This window comes from Silene latifolia, chromosome 3 (assembly GCF_048544455.1).
Source record: "Silene latifolia isolate original U9 population chromosome 3, ASM4854445v1, whole genome shotgun sequence".
In the NCBI taxonomy this organism is placed as follows: domain Eukaryota; kingdom Viridiplantae; phylum Streptophyta; class Magnoliopsida; order Caryophyllales; family Caryophyllaceae; genus Silene; species Silene latifolia.
In genome coordinates this window covers 139,774,311-139,784,585 of record NC_133528.1, presented here as the reverse complement: position 1 = coordinate 139,784,585, position 10,275 = coordinate 139,774,311, and the positions used below count along the sequence as shown (strand labels likewise).

At 41.3% G+C, this 10,275-nt stretch overlaps 1 non-coding gene across 1 annotated transcript; it reads left to right on the top strand.

Moving 5' to 3' along the window:
- Window positions 1–6,249: 6,249 nt before the first annotated feature.
- On the top strand, window positions 6,250–6,356 carry LOC141650039 (small nucleolar RNA R71). The gene has a single exon (XR_012546102.1). It is a non-coding gene; the product is annotated as a small nucleolar RNA R71 (small nucleolar RNA).
- The last annotated feature ends 3,919 nt before the right edge of the window (window positions 6,357–10,275 follow it).

Genomic DNA, 10,275 nt, shown 5'->3' with positions numbered 1-10,275 from the left:
TTTTCTCATCAACGCTGTCATAGGTCTAGCTATCTTGGAGAAATCCTTCACGAACCGTCTGTAGTATCCAGCTACACCCAAGAAACTCCTAACCTCGGCAACATTCTTTGGTGCTTCCCACTTTGTCACTGCCTCAATCTTTGCCGGATCCACAGCTACTCCATCTTTAGAGATTACATGCCCCAGAAAAGCAACTTTCTCTAACCAGAACTCACACTTGGACAGCTTAGCATACAACTCATGATCTCTCTAAGTCTGCAACACGGTCCTCAGATGCTCTTCATGCTCCTCCTTAGTCTTAGAGTAGACTAAGATGTCATCGATGAATACCACTACAAACTGGTCCAAAAACTGTCTGAAGATTCTATTCATCAAATCCATAAACACTGCCGGCGCATTAGATAACCCAAACGGCATCACCACATACTCATAATGGCCATACCTCGACGTGAAAGCTGTCTTTGGTATGTCCACCTCTCTAATCTTCACCTGATGGTACCCCGACCTCAAATCAATCTTAGAAAAGACTGTTGCTCCACTCAACTGATCAAAAAGGTCTTCAATCCTTGGCAAAGGATACTTGTTCTTTATCGTCACTCGGTTTAGCTCCATGTAATCTATGCATAACCTTAAACTCCCATCTTTCTTCTTCACAAAAAGAACTGGTGCTCCCCACGGCGATACACTTGGTCTAATGTATCCCTTCTCTATCAAATCATCCAACTGTTTCCTAAGCTCCTCCATCTCCTTAGGACCCATACGATACGGTGCCTTAGAGATTGGCCCCGTCCCTGGTTTCAACTCCACGGTGAAATCTATCTCCCTCTTCGGTGGCAACCCCACTTTCACGGAAAACATCTGCAAACTCTCCCACCACTGGTATCTCATCAACTGTCGGACTCTCTATCCGGTTATCTCTCACATGGCACAAGATCAAAGGACATACCTTCCTCAGATAAGACTTCAAGGTGACAGCTGCAATCAACTTAACTTTGGGTTTGACTAGAAACCCACGATAAGACACACTAACACCCTTAGGACCTCTTAGAGACACTTTCTTTTGATGACAGTCTATCTTAGCTTTATACTTTCCTAACCAATCCATCCCGACTATCATCTCAAAACCGTTAAAAGGAAACTCTAGCAAGTCTACAGGGAAATCAACTTGCCCAACTATCAAAGATACATCTCTGAACAATCTCCCACAAGATACAGACTCACCCGAAGGTATGAAAACTTGCTCACTAACAGACTCATATACTCTCAAACCCAACTGTTTAACATGACTCGAAGACACAAACGACTGAGAAGCCCCCGAATCAAACAAAACAAAGGTAGGAATACCATTAACAAGGAATGTACCGGTGATAACGTGCGCATCCTCCTCAGCTGCTTTCTTCTCCATCATGAATAACTTGCCATTTGGTCTTCGCCCACCTCCCCGGACAAGATCTTGGCTGATGTGGTCGGCTTAGCACCCGACCCCGATTGTTGTTGTTACTCGTTGGTGGTTTCGATAAGAATTACCGCCGTTGCGGTTGCCTCCACTCAAACTCGACCTCCCGGTTTGGCCATGATACAGTCGGTCTGTTGCTCGCGAAGATCTGTGCAGGTCTCTGGAAAGATCCCGGTGCACTTGTGCACTCATGTCTCTTGTGGCCTACACCACCACAACCATAGCAGGTCACTCCCCAACTATTACTCACACTTCCACGGCCACGCCCAAAGGAAGCCCCAGCACTGAACCCTGGCCCAGAAGAAAACCCCTTAGACTGATTGTGGTTGCCTTTCTTGTAATTAGATTGGCCACCACCCTCGCTCTCAGACTTCCTCTTCTCACCACCTGACCTCTCCTGAGCCATCTCCACCAACCTCTCGGCTCTCCCCCTCTCATAAGCTTCCTTAACATCGCAAGGATCCCCACGGGTAACTTATCCATAATCTTGGTGGTCAACCCCCTCTCAAACCTCAACGCCAGATTCTCCTCACTCAAACCCATATCCTCAGCATATCTAGACTTTTCATTGAACTGTCGGTAGTACTCAGCCACAGACATCTCATTGGTCATCTTAAAACTGTCAAACTCTTCCCTCAACTTACTCCTCACATGCTCCGGTACGAACTCCTTCCTCACAGCCCTACGAAACTCCTCCCAAGGTATAGCAGGTAAACCTTGGTTTGTATAAATCTCTTTAGCACTCACTTTCACTGTATCCCACCACTTGCCACCGCCTCCCTCGGATAGAACGCACTTGTTCTACTCTCATCTCATCGGACAGTGAACTAAATCCAATATGTTCTCCATCTCTCTCAGCCAACTATCAAGAAGGTTAGGCTCCCCAACCCCCTTGTATTCTTTCGGGTTAAACCTCGCTATGTAGAGGCTGATTTTAGAATGATCAACCTCCTTCTCCTTATCCTTGTCCTTATCCTCATTCACCTTCTTTAGGGTCTCTGTAAGAGCATCTTGGTGCTCCAACATCTTAACAATGTCATCCATGGTCATAAGCTCAGCTCTCGCATACAAAGCAGTCTTCTTGGGCGGCATCTTGAAACTATATATATAAGAAAGGGTAGATATAAACACACGTACTAAACCTCAAAACACGATAACACGCTGCCCAGACCCTACTCGATTGAGTGCCCAAACCTACTCGATCGAGTAACGGGCTACTCGATCGAGTGACCCTACATACTCGATCGAGTACCCAAACATCAGACCCAAACAGACCTTCTGATCTCTTACCTACTCGACCGAGTGACCCCCTACTCGATCGAGTACCCCTAGTTACTCGATCGAGTACCCCAAAACTCGATTCTGAACTCAAAATCGTCAAAAACCCACCCGATCAAGTCAGTCCCACTCGATCGAGTCATGCTAACTCAGAAACGCTACCCGCATGCTATATCATATTCTAACATGCTATAAACTTTATAAAACCAACATTATATCATAATTAAGCATATATTACTACGCATCCCTTCATACGATCTACGAAATCATTATATCATGCTAATAAAGCCACATTGTAAACATCCAACATGTTATTTCAACAACAAGTCTACATATATATCACTTTTCTTTCACATTCTCAACTTCTCCTTCAACACCCAACAATCACACACACTTCATCACATTATTACACAAGTTAACCAAACACACATACGACTCGACAAGTACTCCCCCCATGTGACCGGTTCAAAATTGTAGGGCGACCCCGCGACTTCAGGACGTCTCCCAAGCCTTTGCATTAGCTCCTACAACTTTTACCCCGGGTTCATTTTAATTGACTCCCTATGTTCATTAGGTTCATTGGTTACAGGTTTCAGGATCGTCGCTCTGATACCATTTGTAACACCCCCATACTCCAAGTGCCTTACTAGGACCACTCAGGTATGAAGACATTACCATCTCGGTTACCCGAGGCAATGATAATCAAACAACAATGAAGAAACAACGTTTATTATAAATAATTAGCGAATAGTTACAATCCTCAAAACCAAACCAAAAGTACGATACATGTTCTCAAACTGACTGTTCTAACTGAAATGTAAATAAACTAAAAGCTACAGCGGAAGACTCCTATCATCATGTCGTGGCATCCCAGCTATCCCAGTACTCACCTCAATACCTGCTCAATATCTGCTCACCATCCCCGAATGGATCACCGCAGGTTTACAAAACAACACCGGGGTCAGTACTAATCACACAATCAATATAAACAATAGCGATAAGGTAAACAAACAGCTTAACCGTCACACACACACACAACCAACCAATTCCCATCATCTCAATCTTGTCGATCCTTTGGACCGGACCACGCGCTGGGGGACCACAAACAGTAGTACCCACCAAATCCCCGCTCCACATAGTGAGCGATAACCCTGTCCATTAATGTGCACATCCCTTCTGTGGCGGGTTCCACGGAAAGGCAAAACTAGGCGTGAATCCACTCCCGCAAGTGACCCCACTCAGCCGAGGACACGCCTCGAGAACCACATACAGCAATCACAACCACAATCACAGTACAATTATTATATCAAACAACCAAATACAATACATCAATCAATATCCCATTATGGGACTAATACTGAGTAGGAAATCCTACCTGGTAAGCACACAATCAGACGGTCTCTACTGCTGAATCAAAAGGCCTCCTCTATGAACCCTCCTCCTACCATACAACACATAGAGGCTACCAAATCACATACTACACATAAAACCCCTAATCTCTAAATTAGGGTTTAACCAAAACAAAGGAAAGACACTAAAAAGGGTACATAGATCTTACCCTCGACGCAAGGAACTCAACGGTATAATCAACGACAAGAACTGACCGTCTGAACTCCGGGAATTGCTAACAATGCGGTTAAGAAGATGAACTTGTTTGCTTTCTCTCTTAAACAGGAATTTAGGTTTTGTAAAAGTGATTTAGAATAATGACGACGAAGCTTAAATACCTTAATCGCATAATTAACAAAACCCGAGAAAATTCCCCGTAAAACCGACTACTCGATCGAGTACCCAAGGATACTCGATCGAGTACCCCTCTACTCGATCGAGTGCCCCAGCTACTCGATCGAGTACCCAACAGGTCAGAAACTATTTTATTTCGCAACTTACCCTTACTCCACAGCGTAAGGCCTACTCGATAGAGTACCCCAAGACTTATAAATACGGAGTATTACACAAGTTGAGAATTGGAAGGTACCTTTGGAGGAGCCGAATTCTTTGTTACCTTTTTAGAGTGTTTCAAAGGCACTTCTTCAACAACTTCCTCCTCATAAGGGAGGTCTTCCACATATCCATCAACATCCTTGTCCTCTTGAATTACCCTTCTAGACAAATCTTCACAAACTTTCTTCCTTTTCTTGTCTTCACTAGCTTTACCTAACGGTTCAATGGGTGAGCTTTCCTCTTCACCATTCACTTCCAACTCATTCCCCTTGGGATCTTCATCAATTTCCACCACAAGGTCCTTGTAGGGGTCCTCAAGCTCTACACCACTCCTTAGCACTACCGCATGAGCATGGTGGCTATTTGAGGCATCCTTGGAGCTTTGTCCTTGGGCCAATAAACCACCGGGCGGCCGTTGAGGGTTAGCCATAGCATGAGAAGCCATCCTAGATTCCATTTCTCTCATGTCCTTAAAGAAGGTAGCCCTCATGTTTGCTTGTTCTTGTCGAGTTGCCTTAGAAAAATTTGCCATCTCTTGACTATGTTGAAGTTGCATGTTCTTTATCATCTTCAAAAGCTCAACTTGAGAGAGCTCACCTTGGGGTTCTTGATAAGGTTGGTTGGCTATGGGTAAAGGGAACCCATAGTCATACCGAGCATTGGGACCTTGGTTGTTGTTTTGTCCCCCTTGGAAGTTAGCTCTAGGACCATTGTTGTTGAAATTTGATCCTTGACCTTATTCTTGAAAACCTTGAACATACCCTTGCCCAAATCCTTGGTTTGCGTGGTTCACTTGATTCCCTTGGTAAAACCCTTGTTTGCTTTGATTTCCACCAAAATCTTGGTATCCTTGGTTGCTTTGATTCCCATAATTTTGGTTTTGATTGTTGTTTGACCATTGGTTTTGATTCCCGGGATTAGTTCTTGGGTTGGGGAATATTCCCCTTGGTTGAGCAAAACTGGGTGGATTGTTTGGGGCTTGTGGTTGAAGGTGTTGTGGGTTTTGAACATTGGCACTTTTATAGCTAAAGTTCGGGTGGTTCCTTAAACCGGGGTGGTAGAAATTGGTATTTGGATTGTAGACGTTTGGGTTGTTGAAAGGTGGTCTTGTGGGTCTTGAATTGTTGTTAAAGCTTTGAAAAGCGTTAACCTCTTGAAAATTTTCATCATAGACACCATTGTAATTGTTGGCACACAAGTCATATGTATGACCACTCCCTCCACAAAGTTCACAACTTGAGACTTGAGCCACTTCCTCCATGGGTGCCCCATGTGAGGTCGCGGCTTGGATCACTTGATTTCTTTGAAACTTCTCAAATTGTTTTGTGAGTAAGTCGAGCTTGACATTTGTCTCGGAGTTGGAGGGGTTTTCCTTAGGATACTTCCCATTCCTTCTTAGCATGTTTCCTCTAGAACCATAGTTTGCTTCCGAATCTACCATTTTCTTGATCAATGCCGTGCCCTCTTCATCACTCAAGTGATCAAATCCTCCCCCCGCGGAGGCATTTACCATCTCCTTAGTCCTTGTTAGCAAAGTTTGAAAGAATGTTTGAGTGATGTACCATTCCGGTATTCCATGGTGGGGGCAACTTGTTATCAAGTCTTGATAACGGTCCCAAGCTTCACCCAAAGACTCCCCGTCCTTTTGTTGAAATGTATGAATCTCATTACGGAGCATCGCGGTCTTTCATGAAGGGTAATATTTGGCCATGAATGCTTTAGCCAAGGCATCCCATGTAGTGAAGGTATCCGGTGGGTGAATGTTCAACCATCGGTCCGCTTTGCCCGTCAATGAAAACGGAAACAACATCATTCTCAAGGTGTCTTCGGACACCCAATTATTTTTCATCATTGAAACCTTTCTCTTAAACTTCCGGAGATGAGCATGGGCATCCTCTTCAATATGCCCCCCGAACAAATCTTTCTCAATCAACCCGACTTGGGCCGGATGCATTTCAAAGTTGTTTGGGGCCAAGGTGCCAAAATTGATAGGGTTACATGAATCATTATGGTTAGGCCGGTTATGATCTCTAAGAGCCATTTGTGGTGGTGGATTTGGTATTTGATGTGGTGGTGTTTGAAGTGGGCTATTAGAATTAGGGAAGTTATGAAAAGGGTTTTCTAGTAGAGTCTCAATTGTGAGGTTTGGTTGAAGTGTGGTTGTGGTATTAATATTTTGTGGGATGTGTGAATTTGGTTGGTCAAAGTTTGCTTGAGGGGAACTATTCCTAACTCTTTCAAGGGTCCTTGTCCTCAAGGTTCTAAAAAGCCTTTCGGGGTCGGAGTTGAAGAGAAGAGCTTGGTGGTTCCTTCTAGGCATGCACTTGACAAATCGTTAGTCTCCTAGTGTTTTTACACACTAGGGGAAGGCAAGAAATCACACACTCTACAAAGAACACACAACTACTAAAACAAACTAACAATTGAGATAAGACTAAAGCAAAGACTCTAAGAAAAACTAAGTATAACCTAACGCCATCCCCGGCAACGGCGCCATTTTGATATAAGGGATTTGTCGTCAAGGTTGATATACCCACTAAAAAGTATTGATTGATTTAGTTAGCGGAAATCAAGGTTGATATACCCACTAAAACGTTGCAGTATTGTAAACTATGGAAACAAATATATTCACAATATCTTATGCCAAAATCAAAGTAAAAAAAAAAAAAAACAAATGTGAAAAGTTTAGAATATAATACACTGGCTAAGATGATGGTTAGGGTATCTAAAAAGAAACAAGTGTGAGAAGTGAGAACGATCAAAATTAAGTGTCATATATGTAAAAAAAATTTTATACTAGATTAATTTATGCTTTAAATATATACTCCTGTCATTTTAAATTCGTATACTCTCAAAATAAAGTAGAAATGTCTTTTTTCTACATTACAAATGTTATTCCATATTTATAATAGAGCCAAAGATTCAAAAATTCTTTGGTTTCAAATTATGATGGACTAAACAAAATGACTCATTAAGTGTTGTGCTTCTCACTCTTGTGAAGTAGCAATCCTTTAATGCAGTTTTCGACGCAATTTTCATCTTAAATTATTCAGAAATAACATTTTTGTATTACTAACTCAATGATAAGGTTCAATTTTTTTATATCTTAACTATTAAATTGTTACTACATTAATATATAATGTTTTTTCAGTAAGAAGTAATTTTAACCCATTTTCTGCGATGTAGGTTAATCTGAACTCACGGTTGCATTTAAAAAGGCACATGTAATGTCTTCAATTTCACGTGGATTAATGGAGTCTCATTCATTGATACGGATTATGCAGATTAACTTTCGTTTACTTGGTTTTTTCTTTTTAATTTTGTTTTTCAATTAATCGCTTAAAGAACCTACAATATTGGGAAGAATATTTTTACCAAAAAAATATTGGGAAGAATATTGGGAGTATTCCATAAAAAAATTCCTACTATAAGATACACGTGCAACTTATTATTATACTATGCATGCGAGCTAACTTAAATTAAACACAAATAAGATTGGAGTCACTTCTGAGTAAAGATTCAATAGTTAGAGACAACTAAATATAGATTTCTCAAAAGAAAACATGGAGAAAATTTTTAAGAGCACAAAATTATAATGTAGTACCTTTAATTTTTTGAAATTGCCTCACTTTTAAAAAATTTGCGGAGTATTTTAATTATATGGAACTATGAGGGTAATTGTTAAGAGTCAAAAGGGAGTAATAAGTAGTAAAGTAAGCTTAAAAATATACGCATTCTTCCAAGTCTTTTTCCCACGATTAAGTTATATTCTGTCGTCCTTGGTCATTTATTTATCTTAGATTTTGACACAAATATCAAGGAAAGATAAGCAAACCGATTATTGGATGGCATGTCCAAATTAACTGTGGAGGATTGAGTTACCCATTAAACATATTCCTAATATAGAAATGTAAATAATTAACTAAGACACTCTAAAATGCAATAGATAAATCGTAAAACAAACAGCCGAAACGGAGGGAGTAGTTATTAAGAGAGAAAGAAATAAAAAAAACTATTTTGGTTGTTTGATATAAGGGATTTGTCGTCGCTTCCTTTATCAAAAACAATTTATAAAGAACCCAATTAAAAGTAGTATTTAGTCGGGTGTCGAACACAAAGACGGCGGGGGTTTCTACTTAGTCTAGGTAAGAGTCTAGTCTAGTCAAAAATTGTAAGGAGGTGAGTTTGGTTTAAACTACTAGTTGTAACCAATGCAAGCAATTAAGAGAAAATGTGTTGGATTGATTAAAAGCTAGGGTTTGCGAGGTCATCTAAATGAACTATGAGCAAACAAGTCGATTTAAATAGTCTATGATGAAGGGTTGTCCTAGGATGGGAATCAATCTCTTGATAATCCTAAAGGCGGTCACCAACTCTCATTGAGCAACTACCCAATCTAAAGCATGCAACAAGACCACCACAAATTCTCATTCAATGGAGGAATTAAGCAATCAAGACAAAAGGCACAAGTTCTCACTTACACAATTTATCAAACATCTTGTATGCAATACTAAGAAAGACAAATTCTACACCATAGACTCAAAACAATCAACCTATCATGCCCAATAATCCGATTTAGACTCCCCTAAACCCTAGAAGGGTAACTACTCACTCATGTTCAGGTTGTTCAAGCAAATAAATGGAGAAAACCAAACAACAACAAGAGAAGACATGATATTGATTCTAGCAATTATAAAAGATAAAACAAAATGTAAACAATTGATTAACAAAGTAAATAAGAGAAGAGATATACCAACAAAAGTAAAGATGATTGCTTTGATTGAATAAATGAAGGAAATCCTCCACAATCTCCCAATACAATCCTCAAAAACCAAGTGTAAACAATTGATTCTTACTAATACTAACTAATTTCACTAAGTAATTGATAATTAATATGGAAAGATTAAGGCTTGATTAAGGAAAGATTACAACAATTAGGGAAAGTTTTCAGATCTAGGGTTATGTTTACAAAGGGTTTAGGGGGGGGGGGGTATTTATAGTCTTGCCTAAGATTAAGAAGAAAAGAGGAGAAAAGCCCAAATCCGTCATCTGTTGCGTTCTGCCAGTGGACCGGCTGCCGGTTCGCCTACCGACAGGGGCGTCAAAATGAACTTGAAGTTTGGAAATAGCTGGCAAGTGTGTTCTGCCGGTGGACCGGCTGCCGGCCTGCCGGCAGAACACGTCTTCAAAGTCTTCAAATTCTTCCTTGTGTTGCGTTCTACCGGTTGACCGGCTACCGGTGCTCCTACCGGTAGCGAGACCAAACTTCTTTTTCTCCTTAAATTCCAACTCAATCTAGCTGTTGTGTTCTACCGGTGGGCCGGCTGCCGGCCTGCCGGCAGAACACAACACTCAGGTATTTTCTTCCTTCTCTTTAGCAAAGTGGGGGATGTGTTCGGCCGGTGGCCAGACCGGCTGCTGGTCTGCCGGCAGAACACAACATACAGCAATTTTCACTTCTTCTTCATGTAAAGGCATTGGAATGCCTTCCTTGCCCCAATTCCTCCATACTCGACTCGATTCCTACAAGGGGATACACCAAATCACATGTACGAGGATTGGGCACGAAATACAAGGAGAGACATACAAAACCGACT